Source organism: Metopolophium dirhodum, chromosome 1, assembly GCF_019925205.1.
Source record: "Metopolophium dirhodum isolate CAU chromosome 1, ASM1992520v1, whole genome shotgun sequence".
Lineage (NCBI taxonomy): Eukaryota > Metazoa > Arthropoda > Insecta > Hemiptera > Aphididae > Metopolophium > Metopolophium dirhodum.
In genome coordinates, this window is record NC_083560.1 from 43,939,452 (window position 1) to 43,960,258 (window position 20,807).

The following is a 20,807-nucleotide window of genomic DNA, read 5'->3' on the forward strand; positions in this document are numbered from 1 at the left end:
TATAAATTACTTTATTCACAATAATATCATCAAATATACTTATAGTAATAGGCATAGGCTGACTGACGGTCTTCGCTCAGAATCGATTTTCTTATACAATGATATTATATCATCGAATTCAAATTTAACACCAACCGTTACAGTGACCCACTTGTGACCTACTGTACAGCAGAGCGACAACTACTTGTCCACCTTTTTTTGTTGTTTTTCTCGCTTTTAAAAATTACTGGGAATTTTAAATGTTGACCTCCCTAATGCACCAACAATATTCACTATCCCATCGAATAAGATACTGAAGTTGAAACCCTAAGCATTATTTCGAATACTTGTCGTGTACACACACAAAAAAAATACATATCATTGTAAAGTCAATACATTCATCACTTCACTCAGAATCTAAAATGCCTATTTAATCCTAGGCAATTTCCAATTTAATACATTTCTATACATATTGCTTATAATTACCCTATTTATAATGTATAAACAGTTTTAATTCAATATTCATTATAAGTTTAATATTAAATATGGAGTGGTATACACTAATATGCTATTTTAAAATTTAAACTACATATACATCTAATTCATTTGTTGACTTTTAACAAATATAAAAAAAATCTAACTGGAATAATATTTATTTATTTTATTTTGTATTACCTATTAATTATTATATTAGTATCTATAATTATACATTAACTTATCGTCCATGTATTGTAAAAAGTACCGTGAATTGTAAATTACCTACAGCAGATAATTTATAATAGGAATATTTTTTGTCCAAAACAAATCCCGCAAAATATAAATATCATATAATATTAATTATTATTATAATATTCTCAGTTGTGGTTTTAACTTAAAATCAATACAGACATGTCCGAATATCGGTGTGAATAAGTTCACGGTATAATATTATAGTTTAAAATTTATCTAAAAATTACGAAAATGCCATCGTGCATATTATAATCCAGAGACACGGCAGTGCTGTAAAACTAAGAAAAATAAAGAGGCAACACGACCGTATACTGAAAACAAAAAATGAAAATTTCATCATTTTCATTTAAACCACGGAAACTGGTCCGATGAAACATGATTGATCCAACATATTATCGTTATAGAATGGTGTATCGACGTTTCGAGAAAGTAGTTAACTAAACTATTGGATTCGTTTCAATTTAAATAATTCATACAATAAATAAATATAAATAATTCATTTGTATTAAATTTTGACGACTTATCTAGGTAGATACTATTGAATATATTTTACGTAATATACCAATTATTACTTAGATTCTACATTATATCGCACATACATAAATTTAATTTTTTTTACTAAGCTATTTTTTTACACGGAGTTTACAAAGTATGTACGGACATGTTCCCACTGGTTGCAACTCGACCGAAAAGCGATCAAACTTGCATGAAACTTAATTGCAATCGATTGAAAGCAACTCGACATGCACGGTTTTTTCTCCAGTTGCGTACTATAGTTACCAGTTGCGTTGGTATAGTTACCAACGTACGATCATTAGTTTTTATTTGTTTTTAAATTTCACACATTTGTATTATGACTAATGAGCAAGAGAGAAACATTTTTTTTGTTCAACAAATCGAGCAACATTCGTGTTTGTATGATATAAGATCAATTTTTCTGGATCTTGATCCAACTCTTCTTGTTGAAACAATAAATGTACTGTAGCACACATTTCTAATATAGTGTGGATGAATCCAAAACCGCCTTTTTCTTTGCCTCTTTCTTTTTTTTATGTATAAGTAGGCAACAACAACGTCATCCTCAGATGAAGACATATTTAATTGCCAAAAATATTATATTACTGACTTCACTACTTGAGAGTTGAGATACACTGGTCACTGATACACTGGGAGACAACTGACTACTGAGAGGATATTATAACACTCACTAAACAACATAATAATAAAAAAAAAACAGTTGCAGTTGCAAAGCAGGTAAATAATTCGTTCAATGAGAACACTGAACGCAACGCAATTTAAACTCGACTGCAACACAACGAGTTGCACGATCGAGTTGCAGTTGCAAGTTGCTTAGGTGAGAACAATCTCAGAACTAACCTTACGAACTCACGCCTAACTTACGCTATTACTACGCCAGCATGGGACCCTGATATTATCGGATGGAATAACAACAAACACCCACACTGCCCGTAATTTTTTTACTCACACACGTCACGTATTTGTACGATTATATTATTATATCTATATTATATTATTGCGTATGATTCACCTGGGTTTCGGTGCATAAGGCACGAGTTAAATATTTTAAAATAAATACAAATTAATGATTTTTGTTTTTACTTCATTAGTAATCTATTTTTTCATTTTTTTCATTTTTTCATTCATCCATTTTTCATTTACGTATTTTCTTCAATTATAAGTAGGCACCTACGTTATTATTAAAGTACACATAATATTATAGTAAGTAAATATAATTATATCTATATAACAAATAATAAATATTTTCAGCCTGACAAGTGACGACCTACCAGAGTTTTGCAGATGTTTTAAACATCTAAATTAATTAATGAAGGATTTTATTAAAACAAATTATGATTTAAACAACACAAAAAATATTCGGTTGTATAGAAAAATACTTTAATCATTAATGTAATACTTTGATAATTGATCAGAGTACCTATAACTTATAAGTACCTGTCAGTAACTCCGATTTATTTATTTTTTTGTGACAGTAAATTAATTTTTAACGTTTTATAAACAAATTCATAACTTTTTTAAATTTTAGTATTGAATATATATAATTTTCTTCATTAAAAATGTACCTATACAAAGTGTAACAGAATGAACTGACAAATTAATTAACTTTTATTTTTCTTAATATTTAAAAATTGTATATTAATAGACGCTTGCACTACTAGTACAGTTTATTAATTATATTTATCAGTATATTAAAAATTCAGAATATCCAGTTTGTAAATCTTATTTTTAGAAAAACGTTGATGGTAAAATCGTACAATTAAGTAGTTTATATCTACATTTTTTTTTAAATATTAATATGTTATTGAAGTAAATTATTAATTTGAGATGTAATAACTTTTTTTGAATTTCGTAACATAAGTATATTTCTTCAATTATTGTCCATATAATTCTTATAATTTTTGTCATACGTTTAACTATAGTACCTACTTATTCATTTTTATTGTTATTTGTCAGGTGTTTCATGTTACACACTGTATACTAGAATAATATAGTACCTATACTGGCTATATTTATTATAATATTATGATTAGATAAAAATATAAAATAACCGTGGTCCGTGGTCCGTGGAATCAACTACGAAATATTTAATTATTATCTTGTCTTATAGGTTTTGAACTAGGTAGGTACTTTATTAATTTATTTACGCAGTAGGTACTACAGTCTACAATAGTACAATACAACTCCAGAAAGCATATTATATAATTCAAAAACTGTGTACTGTAGGGCGTTATGAATTCTAACACTTCTAACAGTTGTAACCACAACTTAAATTGAATATTAATTTTATGCATTGAATTGTGTGAAGAAATAATTAGTGTGAGAATGATTGGTATACAGATTACTTGATGCCTTGATTGTAATTTGTATTATAGCATAATTTATTGGTAGGATGGTATGTTGAACTAGTTTTTGCCAAAACCAAATCGTAGGTATCTATAAATTAATATAATATTATGTTGGTTCATAAATTATATTTTTAGCTATTATTCACTTATAAGACAATACCGGCGTACCTTCATAGGTCGGTATGAACAGATATAAGAATAATAAAAGCTATAAAAATTAATATAAATATATTTTTTTTAATATTGTCATTAGATACGTCGGTATAATCATAACAATATTAAAACCTCCGAAAAAATAATAATTTTTTTTCGTACTTTTTTAGTACGAAGGCGGCGAAACGATACGTGGTTGTATCATGTAACCCTGATACTTTCAGAAGAAAATAAAATTTTTCGTTCAAATGTAAACTCTTACACGAATAACCTTTTAACCTGTAAATATCCTACATGGAAATTTTTAGCTGAAAAAAAAATATAGGGTAATATCCTACACACCAATATTTTATTTGAAATTTTGAACACACGATTTTGGAATTAAAAAGCTCAAATCGCTAAAAATGATAAGTTGATAATAATAATATATATATATTTATAAATAAAATACAAACACTTTGCTAAATGATTTATTTTAATTTGATTATTGTTTAAGTTTTTATTGATATAGGTAGCTAAATTGATTTTTGTATACCTAATATTTATTAATGTATTGCAAGACATATGTATTTTATTTTTAATGTCGAAAATACGAAGACATATTTTTTCTACTGATTTCTTTTTTAACATAATTTTGATATTTTTACCTATATACATAAGTCATTTGGTTTTTTAATATTTAATAATGTATGGTAATTAATTAATTAAACGGTAAATTTGACTCTTTTTAAAAAACTTACAACCTATTATTTTTGCCGTCTTTTGTAGGAGTCACCACTATCTTTTGTAGGAGTTAACACTATGTCTATGTAGGAGATTACCTACATTTGTAGGAGTTTACTATTTCCCATTTTTTTTGCTCGTAATTGAGTGATTGTTACGCGGTGCCGGCAACATATTAGAACTTTAGCCGGTGGGCCACGGGTGTTTGTACAAATAATATTTAGAAACATTACTGCATGTTGCATGTTAGGGCGGAGCTCCTCTACTATTTTTATTTATTATTTTCCTACTTACTCTGAATTTTTTTTGTAGCACAAACTAAATAATTGTAGAGTGGATTTATATTGTTGTCAATGATAAATTATATCTAATGAATTTTCCATTTTTTATGCCGGGTTGCACTAAACATTTAATGAATCAATAGTGACCATCAGGTCCCTTTAACAAGATTTTCCATTGAATTTAATAAAATGTTTAGGCAACACAGCATAAATATCAATGTTTGGACCGAGATAATATGCCAATATGCATTATAAACAAATACGCAGATAACAGCGACTGTGCGACGCGCGACGGTTAGTTAAATCCGCCGCCGCCGTACATCACAATCGCATTAATAATAAGCAAATATGCAATGCAATGCAATTAAAGCCAGTGGCGTGTCGAACTCATTTTTTGTGAGGAGCAAATATGTATACAAGTTAACCACCCAGCCACCCCCTTGATGTTTATAACAGCATTTCCAAATCCGTAAAAAAGTTTAAATAAAAAATTTACAAAATATGCGTACATTTGTATTCGGATGTGATATTTCTATACGATGTACCTAATCACTAGGGCTGGGATTTGTATGTAAATACATATTTTTAGTGAAACACGATAAATTAATTATTGCAAATGATAAATTCGTTTCACGTGATTTGCAATAAAATAAGACATATTATTTTATTTTCCATATTTTTACATATTTCGTCATAAATACATATTTTTACATACTTTGTAAAATTTTCGTTTTTATTTACATATTTCGTAAATTTTGACAATTTCAGTGGTTTAGTAATATTATAATAGTATTTCGATAACGGTATTCAGAAAATTGTAAGTGTATAATGCATATAGGAAATAAGTAGGTTAAAATAAATAATATTAATAACTTGATTTTGAAAATTTAAAACAATATAATATGGTTTGTCATTGTTTCCCTTATAATTGATTAAACATCAATTTATTGTATTTTTTAAAATTTTTCTTTGTACAACACATTTTATACTACATATTTTTTATTTTATACTACATATTTTGGCAATTTTAATTACATATATATGTACATATTTTTGGTTTTTTATTACATATAAATCCCAGCCCTACTAATCACCTAGGGGGCTAGGTATTTTGTAGCAGGGGGACTACCCACCAACCAACAATTTTGAAGGAGCGATTGCTCCAAAATAATACCTTCGACATGCCACTGATTAAAGCAGTTGTAGTTCTGCCAGTGCGCCTGTGCGTAATGACTTGGTTACACAATACGAGTTTCTGACCTGACAGTGGACAGCTACTATGCTAGTGTACTTGCAATTGCTATGACAGTAGCACAACTCGCTTCACCCGGTCACACAAGTGCGAGCTGATGGCGAGACTGAATACGACAACTAGCTTACGAGATGCTGTTAATAGATACCGGGCACACAGTACGAGTCACATGCGAGCTGCTGCTTGTGGTGTGGTGGAGGAATGCGAGTTTACGTCTTTACGAGTAAAAACAAAAACATTTTGTAGTAACTGATATGCGAGTCACTGACCAGCTTTCACAGTAACTCGTATAATGTGGTCACACGATGCGATTGGCTGCACTTCAATGACTGACTAGGCAACTAGGTCTTTTAAGTTTAATAGGATTGCGTTCTATTTTTTTTTATTCTAACTTGTCCCAAGCCAGGATAGTCTGGTAAAGCCTGGGAATCCTTAGCTCGCTATCCTAGCATGAAAAACTAGCATCGTGTATCCCGGGCATTAGCTCGCATTGTGTAACCAAACCTTTACACATACGGCCGGATCGCGCATGATATGTGTTGGCGACCGTTGGTGTTATTATTATGTACGCGGTGCTTGTATAATAGTGTTGAAGTATCTTAACACTTTTTTGTGTCGTGTTAAGACGAGTGATCGCACGATGTTGGTGTCCCGAGGGCAGTGTTGTAAAAAATACTTTTAAAAAGTATTGAAGTAATTATTACTCAAATACTTTTAAAATAAAGTATTTAAAATACCAGCCAAATACTATAAATAGTTAAGTATTTGAGTAATACTCAAATCATTTTTAGTTTTTAAGTTTTTAAGTTTTTAAGTTTTTAGAATTTTTAAATAATCTTCAAATACAAAAAAAAAATTGGTTCTATTTAGTTCTGATATAATTTGTTATAATCAAAAATTTGTTTATTGCATTTTAAAAACATAATTCGTTTAATAATCAAAATTCTGATCAGTCATGTTAGTTATTTTTTAGTGATAGTTCCGTCACAACAATTAACTTTTCTCTACCGAGGTATATATATTAGATTAAAACTATATATTATGTATTTGGATATCCCATACCGTCATCGATCGTCGTCTACTATAAACGATAATGATAATATTGATAAGCATTTTCTTGGTAAATTGGTAGTATAGGTATTAATAATTATAAAAAAAAATAGTAATATTATTTCCGTATTGTTAAATAAATTATAAAGTATAATAGCTGTTAAGCAAAAGCTTATTGCATAATATATATTTTGTTATTGACTTAATAAGCTTTTTCTGGTACCGACGTACCGTGGCACCTAGTCATCGATGACTGGAGAAAAAAACATTTAATTAAGCTATTAACCGACGTAAACCGATATCAAATTGTCCATAAATGATAAATATGTAATATTATATTGTTATAACGTTGAAGGATAAACACTACGGCACGGTTTTTTTTATTTAACAAGGATTATAAGCAAAAACAAATTAAGAATTAAAAGAATAAAAAAAAAGTATTTAATAACATTTATTACACTATTCATAGTAAAAAAATGTGGGTAAGTGGATGTCGCTCTGCCGTACAGTACGTTACAAGAGGGTCACTGTGATGGATGGTGTTAAATTTTAATTTAATGATATAACATCATTGTATAAGAAAAACGATTCTGAGCGAAAACGGTCAGTCAGCCTATGATATTACCAAGTATATTTGATGATATTATTGTGAATAAAGTAATTTATATAGAACCTATTTACGTGGAACCTTGTTTTAAATTTTCAATCCTTAGCTATAAAAGTTGAAAATTTTATAAATATTCAACTACAAAATAATTATTAAATTATAAATTTGATAAATTTTGTCAAAATTTGAACTTTAAATGCTTATAAAAAAAAAATTGTGCCTATGTATTTTTAATATTTTTCAACTTGCTATTAGAACGATTTATCAGGAGCCTTATATTAAATTTTCACGCTTTTTTACCCAACAAATAAAATTTTATAGATATTTATTGAAAAACAAACTAAAAAAATTGAAAACTGACAATGTCCGTAAACAGCTCAAAAAGAGTCAAATTATTTTCAAAATTTTATCGTGTATAGAAAATGCTAATACAAACATTCAGTAAAATTTTTAAGTATCTACAGTCGTACGTTTTTTAGTTACAACAAAATAAGAAAATCGTTACATGAGTATTATCGAGTGAATATCAAATGTTGTAAAAATATGAATTTCAAACGCTCATAAAAATTTAATTTGACTTTCTTGTAGACATTTTTTTTTTGATAAAGGTAGACAAACTTATGGATAATCTTGTATTACATTTTCAAATCTTAGATTTAAAAAGAAAAATTTTTATGAATTCTCAACTCAAAATAATTTGCTAATTTTCGTGATTTTGTCAATATTTGAACTTTAAATGCTTATAAATAAAAACTGTGACTAAGGATTTTTAATTTTTTTCATCTGCCTTTGAAACAATAACCTAGGAGCCTTCCATTTAATTTTCAAGCTTTTTTTCCAAATAGATAAAATTTTATTGATATTTATAGATAAAAAAACTAAAATAAAATGAAACTGAAAATGTCTGTAAACAGCTCAAAATATTTGGAAAAATGTTATGGTGTATAGAAAATGCTAATATAAACATTCAGTCAAAATGTCATGTACTTACGGTCATTTGTTTTAGAGTTTTCTCGAAAACAGATTTTGCGTAAAAATTCCCGTTTTTCCTTAATTTTTCTTTTTTTTTTTCACGTCATGTTTGAAAACTACTGAGAAATTGTTACTTTTGACCTCCTAAAGTATAAACTAGATTCACTTTCATATCAGAAAAGTTACTGTTGAAGAAAATCCAAGCACTTTTACTGTCCTAAAAGGTAATGACAGACACAAAAAAAAAATAAAAAAAAAAAAAACACACATCATTCAGAATCTTAAAATGAAACTAAAATAAAAAGTATTCAATACGGAAAAAAGTATTTAAATACTTTTACTCAAATACTTTACAACACTGCCCGAGGGTGAATGACACGTCTTATAATATACGTATTATAGTGGTGTGCGTCGTGCCTGCGTTATACTCGTTATAAAAAAAGTATGGATAGAAAAATGGAAAAAGTTCCTCAGAAATCAGAATGAGTGTCCAAAGTCTGCTATTGATACTTCCAATAAAGTATCCGTTGATTTTTTTCCAAATATATTGTGCTTGGTGTAAATATTAGTAACTTTACCGGTATCAACAGCATCATCGGAAAGATCATTTTCAACGCTAAAAAGATTGAAGTCGTACTTAAGAAATAGTACAAGTGAAAATCGACTAACAGGATTAGCCCTCATGTCAATTTATCGGAGTATTTCAATAGATATACCTACTGAAAAAGTGATAAATATTTTTGAAAACCTGCCTCGAAAATTGAATTTTTGCTTTAATTTAATGTATATATAATATTCTAATTCTTATAATTTATTATTAATAAAGTTAATTTATAATAATAATTAAATACATGTTTATAACCTCTCCTCCCCCCTATATACGCTAATGTAAAGCTATGTTTTCCTAACATTTTCATATTGTCAAGTCTTTTTTATCATATTATTATTTATTGTGAATTATTATTATTGTCGATATTCACATATACCTAGGAACGTATCTCTGAGACCGGTCCGTTGGGGAATTTATAATAAGAAGTCTGTAAAATGGTATTGCTGCATTCATATTGTATTATTTATGATTTTCGCCATAATATGTAAAAATATATCCTACAGTATCATTATCCGAAGCGTGTGATATATTATTCATATTAATATAAAACACTTAGAGACCAGTAAACACAGTGGTGGATGGTATACCAGCTCTAGGAATATTATCTGATATACCATCGCCAAACAATTATAAATATTTTTCTATTTATCCTATGGTTTAGGCAACCTTGTGCTATTTGTATTATAGTTTGTATATATTATAATATCACGCTAAGCTGAAATGTTTTTTAAAAATTCAGTAATTCGTCCCCACGGTTCTGTGTCAAATCATTTTGCACTTGCAACGCAGTTTTTAAATCGTTGGGCCGAGTATACTTGATAATTCCCAATTCAAGCACTGGCAATCATTTGACGTGGGACGTATTTGCGCATCATATTTTATCGCTATTGTTAAAATAGGCATTGGGTGTTTTCCCGTAGATTTTGTTAGAAATGACATTTACGCATCGCAATTTTTATAAATTACGTATAATTACGATATAATTTTATACTAAACTATAAATTAATATATATATATTTATTTTACAAGTTGAAGTAAAATATAATGTGTTTATGACTAGTCAGAGTTGTTAGTTAGTCAATACTCAATACCCATTGTTCGGGCCGGGACGATACAAATATAGACCGTGCGCCCGGTACCACTAGGATTTCGCGCAACGCTCGGTGTGTATATCTGTTATAGCTCAGCTCAGTGGCGCCGAAACCAAAAAAATCAGGTAGGGCAAACTTTTAAAACTATGAAACACCACCACCCCATCCCATGATCAATAATATTCGACGTTTACAAAAAATATTTGATAGTACACTCAAATTCAACCACTGAATCACAAATCACAATATTGTCAATATCACAATAATTTTCGTGTGTCGACAATATAAATACCTAATAAGATCGACCGTCGGCCGTCGCAACAATGCAGAGCCCTCACTACTCGGCACAATTCGACGTTTCACGAATAATAATATTATATTGATAATTCTATTTTCGTACAAAAATATCCACTCATCGTAACGAATTTTTTCGCTACATGTTAACACTCTGGCTAAGCCACTTAAACACATGGACCAAATAACCAAACCATAGATAAGTATATTATATACCAAACATTGACAACAGAATTAATGATATAATAATATTATCATCGTATACCTGTGTATATAATATCTATTAACTATAATATTATTGTGGTTTTAGGCTTCAGGCTACATAAATAAGTCTACTTAAATACTAAAGACTTAATTATAAACTATTTTTATTTATAATTTACTATAACTTATAATAAACTCGCTGACCCAACCACTGCGCCACCCACTACCAAAATAGTACGAGGTAGGGCAGATGCCCTACCTGATATAGAATTCGGCGCTACTGGCTCAGCTAGAATTGGTTGGGTTCGCCGCGCAAATACTAGTGAGCTATGTGGTGTGGTGATGTGTAAGGTGTGTATATGTGTGGGTGTGTATGCTTAAAAACTAGTGACAAAAAGGGTAAGTCTAATAAATAAATAAATAAATGAGTAACACGGTTGCTGGTAAAAATGAGTTGCTGTATTGTACACAATAATCAAAAACAGTAATATATATAAATCACAGCAACATCAAGTACCTATAAAGTATAAAAACAATCTAGATAGATAATAATATTGGCCGTTTTAGCTGTAAGCTCGTAAAAGTGTAATATACGCTACTGGCTCAACAATACAATAAACTAATAATATGGCAAGCTATTTGAGCTGCTAAAGAATAATATAAATATGTGGCCCAACAATATAATAATTGAAGGCAGCTAATTGAGCTGTAATATAAAATATATAATAACAATAAATAACTCACAGATCGTGGAGCGCAGCCAGCTGGCCAGCTGGTCCTGTAGCTAATCACTATACAATGTTAACACAATCGATTTTGAGCAATGTAATAATTGACAAGTTACAATAATTGCAAATTATGTATAATATATGACAATAAATAAAATAAGTCTTCGTGGCGATTTGCGCTTGCACAATATAATATTATTATAATAATACTTTAGTGGCGATTAGCGCTCACTAAAGATGAATTAATAAAATTACAAGGATGGCGATTCGCGCCCACAATGTTCAATAGGTATAGTATATTGTAATAATATAAAAAGAACGGCGCTTTTCGCACGTAAAAATTATAGTTGTACCGTACAACTATTATACATAACAAGCATATTAAATAATATTTAACTGCCATGAGTTACGTAAACCTTTGTATTTGTTTTGCTATTTTGCCTATTAATGTTTATGCGTGTAATGTGTTTGATTGTTAGGAAAATGGGTCGTTGCAAAGAGAAGGTTTTAGTGCTGGTTATTTTTTTTTAAACCCCCCCCCCCCCCAGAGCAAATTTGAATGTACGCCACTGGTTGTACCTACGTTAACACTACGTAACGGTCTGGTGACATCTTGGGCGGCCGTGCTTCGCGTACCGGCTCGTCCGGCTTTTCTAATCTACATATTATATAACTCACAGCTGACACGGACGTCAATTATAAACTAAAATAAAAACAATAATATCAACATAATATTATAGGGACGAACAGGTAACAGATATGTGTGTGTGTGTGTGTGTGTGAGTGTATGCGTGTGCCGGCCGGATGGCGAGATATATGCGTTACGGTCTTGACACCCATATTCGTAAGAAATTACAAAACTATTATTTACATTTACAACGACAGCAAAAAAACAAAATCATTTAAATCATTTACAAATCTAAATATTTTTGAACCCGCCTATAATATCGTCCTATTGCCTTTGTAATTGTACACCAGTGAATCTGGCGCCCGGGTGTACCACTCGGCAGGCAATTTATTCGTATAACAAATTATCGACTTCGGGAGGCAACTTGGTACACCACAGAAATGGCACCAAACCGAAAATCGCCGGTCACAAAGTCACCTACGGTAGCGTCATAGACGTAATAAACTAATGGACAGCGCATTCCACTCCGCCCCCTGCCGTCCATGCACGGGATTCATATGAGAGAAAGAAAGGAGAAAGAACGAAGAGAGAAAAGAGAGAAAGAACATATTAAAGGGGGTAATCATTGACGTACGAAACTAACACTATATTTCCCCCACAATCTCTTTTCTCTTTTACCCTAGGTATATCGTACCCCTGACCTCTCTCTCTCTCTCTAAGCGCTGTCCGTTGGTTTATAAGTCTATGGTAGCATCAAGTATAAAAGAATAGAATACCCATTGTATAGAATCCATTAAATCTAAACGTCTGTGGGTAGAATACAAGCATACCGTACATCATGAACTATTAACTAAGATAGTATTATCTTAGTTCGTGCCGTACATTGAGATCGCGAGCTCTCATTGGCTGCATTATTACGTTTGTGATAACATTATAAAATTATCAATATTCATCGTTTGTCTATAAGATATTTTTTAAAAAAGGAATTTTTTTTCGATGCTTACCTACCAAGTTCTTGTTTTTCAAAAGCGTATCAGGTGTACCTTGGCGAAAGTGAATATTGCTGTTTTGTTCAACATTACCTAGTCAGTAATTAACATCGTCAATATTTAGATAGTCTACGTAAGTATTTTTTACTTGTAATTTATTTTGTATATTGAAGAAAGACAAAATGTGTAGGTATTATTTTTATTCAAAAAATTTGTTTATTAAAAGTACCTATAAACTGAAGTCAGAATAAATTAGTTGCGTATAAGCTAGGATTAGAACGCTGTTTAAATTGGGTGAATCGAGTGACTATAACATTATAATTTAAAACTATAATAACACGAAAATAGTTAAATGTTTCCGTAAGGTTTGTGTCCCTAACGTTTGTTTATCGTATAAACTCAGTTTGGTGCGCTGGTTGGTTTTCATGTTTTTTAGTCTTTCAGACTTCAGATCAAAGGTAAACAAGAACCTATTTAGGTGATCGAATGTCACTTCTGTATCGTTCTGTACTATCAGTCTATAACAAAACAAACCTTTGTTATTGATATATTAATATAACATTATTATACTTGCACTTAATTAATTTTTTAAACAATTTTATTAAAGTGTATTAAATATTACTGTATGTTTAAAATTAAAATATAATAAGATTACTTATGTATAAAATAAATACATTAGGTGTATAAATAAAGAACTAAATTAAAAACATAACAAATAACTTATCTAATATTACCTAAGTATAATAAGTACTTACCTAATAAAATTTTTTTTTATTATTATTATTTAATGAGATTTGCACAAGAAATATTACCTTTGTCCTTTAATATATAATGTTAATAGCCCCAATGTTGTACAAAATTTAATAATATCAAATAGGTAAGGCCAATAACAATATTTATGTAAACAAAACAAATACCTAACTATTTCTATACATATTCTTAAGTTTATTAATTTTGGAATTAATTTTGTGTTAAATAGTTTTTTTTTTAAATTCCATTTTACAGTCATCACTTATCACATATACCTTAGGGCTTTCTACAAACTATATCAATAATATTCATAATTTCTTTTCTTATGCCAAATTAAGTTTTTATTAAATATACATAAGGTATGTAGGTAAATTTTTTTTTAATAGTAAAATTTACTTATTTGTACATTTATAATGTTAAAAAAGTAATGAATTTTAATTTTTAATTTTTTAGAAACCAATGGATCTAAATGAATAAATGTTATATTCTCAATGCACCAGCACTCTGTTAGACGACTACTTGAAGACTCACAATCTAGGTAAGTACGGTGAAAGTGATTTTATTTGCTTGTAAAATAGATATTAGTAACATAATAATATTATTTTTGTTTTTAGAAATGGGGATTCATGCTTAATTGTTTTGGTAACTGAGAGTGAATCAATGTTATTAGGACATAAAAAAATGTTTTAGTAGCAGATAGTCCATATTTCCGAGCTGTGTTTAACAGTTTTGAGAAGAGCAACAATTCAAGTCTTGATAATATGAGTTGGATCCCACCGTTTTACTACTATTTTTAGATGATAATTATATATATTTATACTGGCAAAATTATGGTCACCAATGAAAATGTACAGGTATAAATAATTATTTGAATTGTTATAATCTTCTATCAAAATTATTTAAATTAATTATAGTTACCTTCTCAAGGTTTTTTTATTATTAGCATCAACAACCAATGTATAGTAAGTAACGTAATTCAAAAGCCACTTCTGAAAAATAATTCTAAATATATATTTATAAATATTTCTTTATTATTAATTAATATTTTTTATTTATTACTATTATAATTTATTTAGTTAATGATTTTGTATTAGAAGCTCTATAATTTGTTTTACAGAAATCAGTTCAGCATTTCACTATTCCAAATAGGATTCGGTGTAGAGGTTTTTGATGTCAGTGCTTAAAAATGGGTAGCTAGTATGACTCAATAAGTGATCAGCGGATCAGCGTGGGGTATGCTCAATAATCGTTTATATGAGGTAAATAAATATTTTATTTTTGTATAAATTTGTAAAACATTTAATTTTATAGATAGGATGTTTTTCAAAACATTTGAAGTCTGTCGAACGTTATGATCCCACACATGAATAACCTAGTTAAATAACTGTTTGTATTTCGTGAAGGTGTTAATATAGAAGTTTTGGAAGGTGGTATGTATGCTGTCAGTGTTAGTGATGTATCAACATTTCCTAACAGTATTGAGGCCTGTAGAATAATGATGGATTATATTGCTTATATATACCTACCTGGTGAATATTATAATAATTATTGTTTTTAATTAATCTCTGTAAAAAAATATTAATTATTTAGTTAATGATTTTGTATTAGAAGGTTTACAATTTCTTTTACAGAAGTCAGTTCAGTATTTCGCCATTCCAAATACGATTCAGTGTAGAGGCTTTTGATGTCAATGTTCAAAAGTTGGTTGCTAGTATGACTATAGAAGTGATTTGCCTGTGGGTATACTCAATAATTGTTTACATGAAGTGAATAAATATATAATTTTTTTATTTAAATTTATAAAACATTTAATGTAATAGATAAGAGGTTTTGGCTTTCAAAGCATTTGAAGTCTGTCAAATGGTATTATCCCACACATGAACTACCTAGTCATAAAGATGTTAATATAGAAGGTTCGGAAGGTGTTATGTATGCTATCAGGGATAGTTATGGATCAACATTTCTTAACAGCATTGAGGCCTATACACAAATTTGTCCATCAAATGATGGAGTATGGTCTTTTATTGCTAACATATTTCTCGATACATACTTGGTGAATATAATAATAGTTATTGTTTGTAATTATTTATCTCTGTAAAAAAATATTGAATTTGAATAACATTTTTATATAGGAGTAGTCGAATCAGATGGTTTATTGTATGTGATTGATGGAGAAGCAGATAAATCTGAAGAATTTGTGAATACTATAGAAGTGTATAACCCAACATCAAACATTTGGTCCGTGGAAACATTGTCAAGAAGTAACATTGACTTCTGTGTGTTTAGTTGAGTAGTCGTTAATGGGCCACCACAATTTATATCTAATTAACATTTATAGTAGTCTTATTGGTAGTAATAACACACACATATATTTTATAACTTATGATGAAACAAATATTTATTCTATCAATTTTAAACAACTGATTCAATTAGGTTCAACTAAATATTCATTGGGGGACGGAGTGCCAAAGCGGACTAAGGCGTCGGCTGCGACGCAGTCGACCCGAGTTCGATTTTTAGGCCATGGGCGGCATTTTTCTTTGGACAAGTCACGGTGTCCGGAGAACAAGTGCCGCCATCCCTCACCCGGGTTTATAATAACTTAATATTTGTTAATTTCTAAATGGTAATGTTTTAATAGGAACTTTTTTTTTTTTGCTTACTAATTATTTAAATTAAGTATTTAGTTTTAACACAAAAAATTATGATATACAAATTAATAATCATTTTAAACATGTTTTAAAAGTGTTTGATATGTTGGGAAATGAAATGGATTCATCGTGTGAAAATGTTTTAAGGCAAATTCTGGAAACCAATGGATCTGAACGAATAAATGGTATATTCTCAATACATTCTTACTCTGTTAGACGACTACTTGAAGACTCAAAATTTAGGTAAGTATGTTGAAAGTGATTTTATTTGCTTTGAAAATAAATATTACTGAAATAATCCTATTTTTGTTTTTAGAAATGAAGATTCATGCTTTATACGATTGGTAACTGATGGTGGATCAATTTGGTATGTTGGACTCCTAACAAATTTTGTTTAAGTACTTGTATTTTAATGTCGTATGGATAAAAATCGATAATTTATAATACGTATAAAGTGGCCAATTTATTAGGTATGTTGTTGAGGCCTTTATTTATAATAATAAAAATAAATACATATAAAAAATAAAACAAACAATAAAATATTTATTACTTACAAAACAATATTATGCGCGATCGCCTTCAGAAATTGTAGCTCCTGGTATGTATTAATATCAGCAGTAATGGACCGTGACAATATGCTATTAATTAAATTTTGAAATATTTTATTTCGGGAACAATAACCATCGGGAAAAATGCATCCGGGAAAAAAGATTTCGGGTTTTTGGATTTTCGGGCAAAATACCATTCGGGAAAAATGGCAGGTACCGTACAGACATACAGTAGCAACTTTAAGTGACTATACTGGAATCACATGTGTTATGAAATCAGAAATAACATAAATAAGTGGATGTGTGTAATAGGGATCATTATATATATTACATAGTTGTAGAAATCTAAGCTTTACAGCTATTGTCATAACAGTTAATGTTACTCTTTAATTTTTAAGTATTAAATCTCTTATTAATTACAAAAGCACCATGGTGTGTAGATATAAATAACAAATAGTAAGTTAAATATAATTTAACTACAGGGGGACGGAGTGGCTGAGCGGACTAAGTTCGATACCTCGGTCGTGGGCGGCATTTTTCTTCGGGCAAGTCACAGTGTCCGGAGAACAAGTGCCGCCATCCTCCACCAGGACATGGCAGATACCTACAGGTGCCCAAATTAAAAATTCTGCCAAAACAAACACACATGTGTAAACAAATCTACAGTACCCTCCCCTACAGTACCACAGGCTAATGACCTAGTAATCGAAGCCTTAACACAAATAAAAAAAAAAATTTAACTACAGCCTACGTTCTTATAACAATTATAATTATCAATAAATAAATATTAATGTGCTTCTAGTACAATGGTATTATATCAAAATATTTAAACTATACAATTTGAAACTAAATTTAACACCATACAAATATAATAAATATTTATTTGCTTGCTATAAAAAGTGAGAACTCAACATCTATTATGAGACCCCGTGATGATCGTACACGAATGATAGGACTGCCTCTGTTTTCATGTAATTGAATCGGTTGTTTAGGAAACCCGATTAATCCCAAAACCCAATGTTTCGGAAAAATTTAAATTACTTTTTTTTCTAGTAGGATTTTTATTGATTCCTAAAATTTGTACCGCTATTAAAATTAATTTAAAAAAATGGACAAGTCTGGATTCATTTTAAATATGTAGATCTACCGGCAATGAAACGTGATACCATATTTTTAGATAAGTAGGGTTTCTCAAACAACTGATTCAATTAGGTATATTTTGTAAAATATTAAATTAATGATTTTTTTTTCTTGTTGTAGGCCATTAAATGTGTTATTAAATGGGTAAAACATGTTTTTGATTGGAGAAAAATGTATTGCCAGCATTAATAGAACATGTTCATTTGCCATTATTAGCATCAACGCCCGATATATAGTAAATATTATGGTTCAAGAACCACTTCTGAAAAATAATTTTAAATGTAAATGTAATTTTTATAAATATTCCTTCATTATGAATTCATATATTTTATTTATTATTTTTATAATTTATTTAGTTAATGATTTTGTATTAGAAGCTTTACAATTTCTTTCATAGAAGTCAGTTCAGCATTTCATCATTCCAAATACGATTCAGTGTAGAGGTTTTTGATGTCAGTGTTCAACAATGGGTAGCTAGTATGACTACAGAAGTGATTTGCGGTGGGTATACTCAATAATTGTTTATATGAAGTAAATATATATTTTATTTTTTTATTTAAATTTGTAAAACATTTAATTTCATAGGTTTTTCAAAACATTTGTATGTCAAATGTTATGATCTCACGCATGTACCATCTAGTTGAAGAACTTTCTGTATGTCATGAAGGTGTTAATATAGAAGTTTTGAAAGGTGTTATGTATGCTATCAGTGTTAGTGATGTATTAACATTTCTTAATAGTATTGAGGCCTGTAGATGATGAGGATTATATTGCTAATATATTTCTCGATACATACCTACCTGGCGAATATAATAATAATTATGTTTTTAACTATTAATCTCTGTAAAAAAATTATTGTATTCAAATATTATTTCTATATAGGAGTAGTCGATGGATGCCTGTAGATGAAGGATTATATTGCTAATATATTTCTCGATACATACCTACCTGGCAAATATAATAATAATTATTGTTTTCAACTATTAATCTCTGTAAAAAATTATTTATTTGAATATTATTTCTATATAGGAGTAGTCGAACCAAATGGTTTATTGTATGTGATTGATGGAGAAACAGACAAATCTGAAAAAATTGTTAATACTATAGAAGTGTACAACCCAACACCCAACACCTGGTCCATGGAAACATTGTCAAGAAGTAACATTGACTTATGTGTGTTTAGTAGAGAAGTCGTCAATGGGCCACCACATTTTATATCTAATTAACATTTATAATAGTCTTGTTGCTAGTAGTAATATACACATATATTTTATAACTTATGATGAACACATTTATTTATTCTATCAATTTTCCTTTTTTTTTTTAACGTTCAATAAAAAGCTTTTTAAATAATTTAAATCAACTATTACATTTAAGTTAAATAAATACAGTTTATATTCAGTATGTTTGTTTATAATAGTAAATAAAAGTTTTTTTTAAATAATACTTTGGTTTATACTTCAATATATATTCAGAAATAGTAGTCCACAATAAAATGGAGGAGGGTCTGCAATCCGTATAATATCACAAAAATAACTTTGGTCTATGTCAACAAAACATGTAAGCAACTATATTTATGTATTATTTATTATTCAATATTTTACATAATCTTAGAAGAAATAGTGAATATTATTAATAGGATTTTTTTGTGAAGTATTATTTTCTAACCATGAATAGTGTTAAATGCCTTGGTTTCTAAATATAAGAATGAATGCATATAAATACAATGTTTTCTACAAAAATTAATTCAACCTACTGAATACCAAATTATTATAATTATAAAATAAACTGCCATAACCATAATAACAATATAATATGTATTGAATAATTATTATACTTCGTAATATATGCAAGGCTCCGTTTCTCGGTCATAATCATTATTATTCGTAATTTTTATAATTTAATTCAACTGTATAATAACTATGTACTAAACATAGATTCCAGGGTCAAATTGAGCCAAAAAAAAAAAAATATGGCTAATCCTATCTGTTGTGGAACTGCATATTAGGTAATTAAGATGTTGTGTGGGTAATTCTAATGGATGTCTTAAATTTGAATTCAATAATATTATATGATTGTAAACGAAAAAAAATCAAAGCGAGGACAGACGGTCAGCACTCAGTCTTTATTACTAAACATAATTATATTATAATAATATGATAAATTAATTTTTGCAAAATAATTCCATTAAAAATGCATATTGTGTTTAAAAAAATTAATTCATAAAATATAACAATATATAAAAATAATAATAATTTTAAATTACAAAAACATAACTCACATTGTTATTCTACATTCAAATATTTGATTTTGTTCAAACTTGAACTTAAAATGTCCATAAAAAAAAACAGTATTTATATATATTTTTAAAACTATGCCTAACTAATATACTACTCTAACAATTTTATTTCTAGTATGAAATAGGTAATTATTAGGAATATTTATGTATATTTAAATATGTATAATTGCAATAACAATTATCTCTGATTTTGAGAAAATAAACATGGGATATTCTAAATATTAAATATTTTATACTATTTATT

The 20,807-nt window shown here is 28.8% G+C and overlaps 1 long non-coding RNA gene across 2 annotated transcripts; it reads left to right on the forward strand.

Moving 5' to 3' along the window:
* The first annotated feature begins 13,177 nt into the window (after window positions 1–13,177).
* LOC132935659 (uncharacterized) lies at window positions 13,178–19,646 on the forward strand. Of its 2 annotated transcripts, none has more exons than XR_009663316.1 (13): window positions 13,178–13,308; window positions 14,379–14,463; window positions 14,540–14,779; window positions 15,043–15,184; window positions 15,237–15,454; window positions 15,557–15,661; window positions 15,746–15,978; window positions 16,058–16,819; window positions 16,893–16,943; window positions 18,385–18,545; window positions 18,621–18,765; window positions 18,850–18,975; window positions 19,294–19,646. It is a non-coding gene; the product is annotated as an uncharacterized LOC132935659 (long non-coding RNA). The 2 variants fall into 2 exon arrangements; XR_009663317.1 differs by having other exon boundaries at window positions 18,850–18,962.
* The last annotated feature ends 1,161 nt before the right edge of the window (window positions 19,647–20,807 follow it).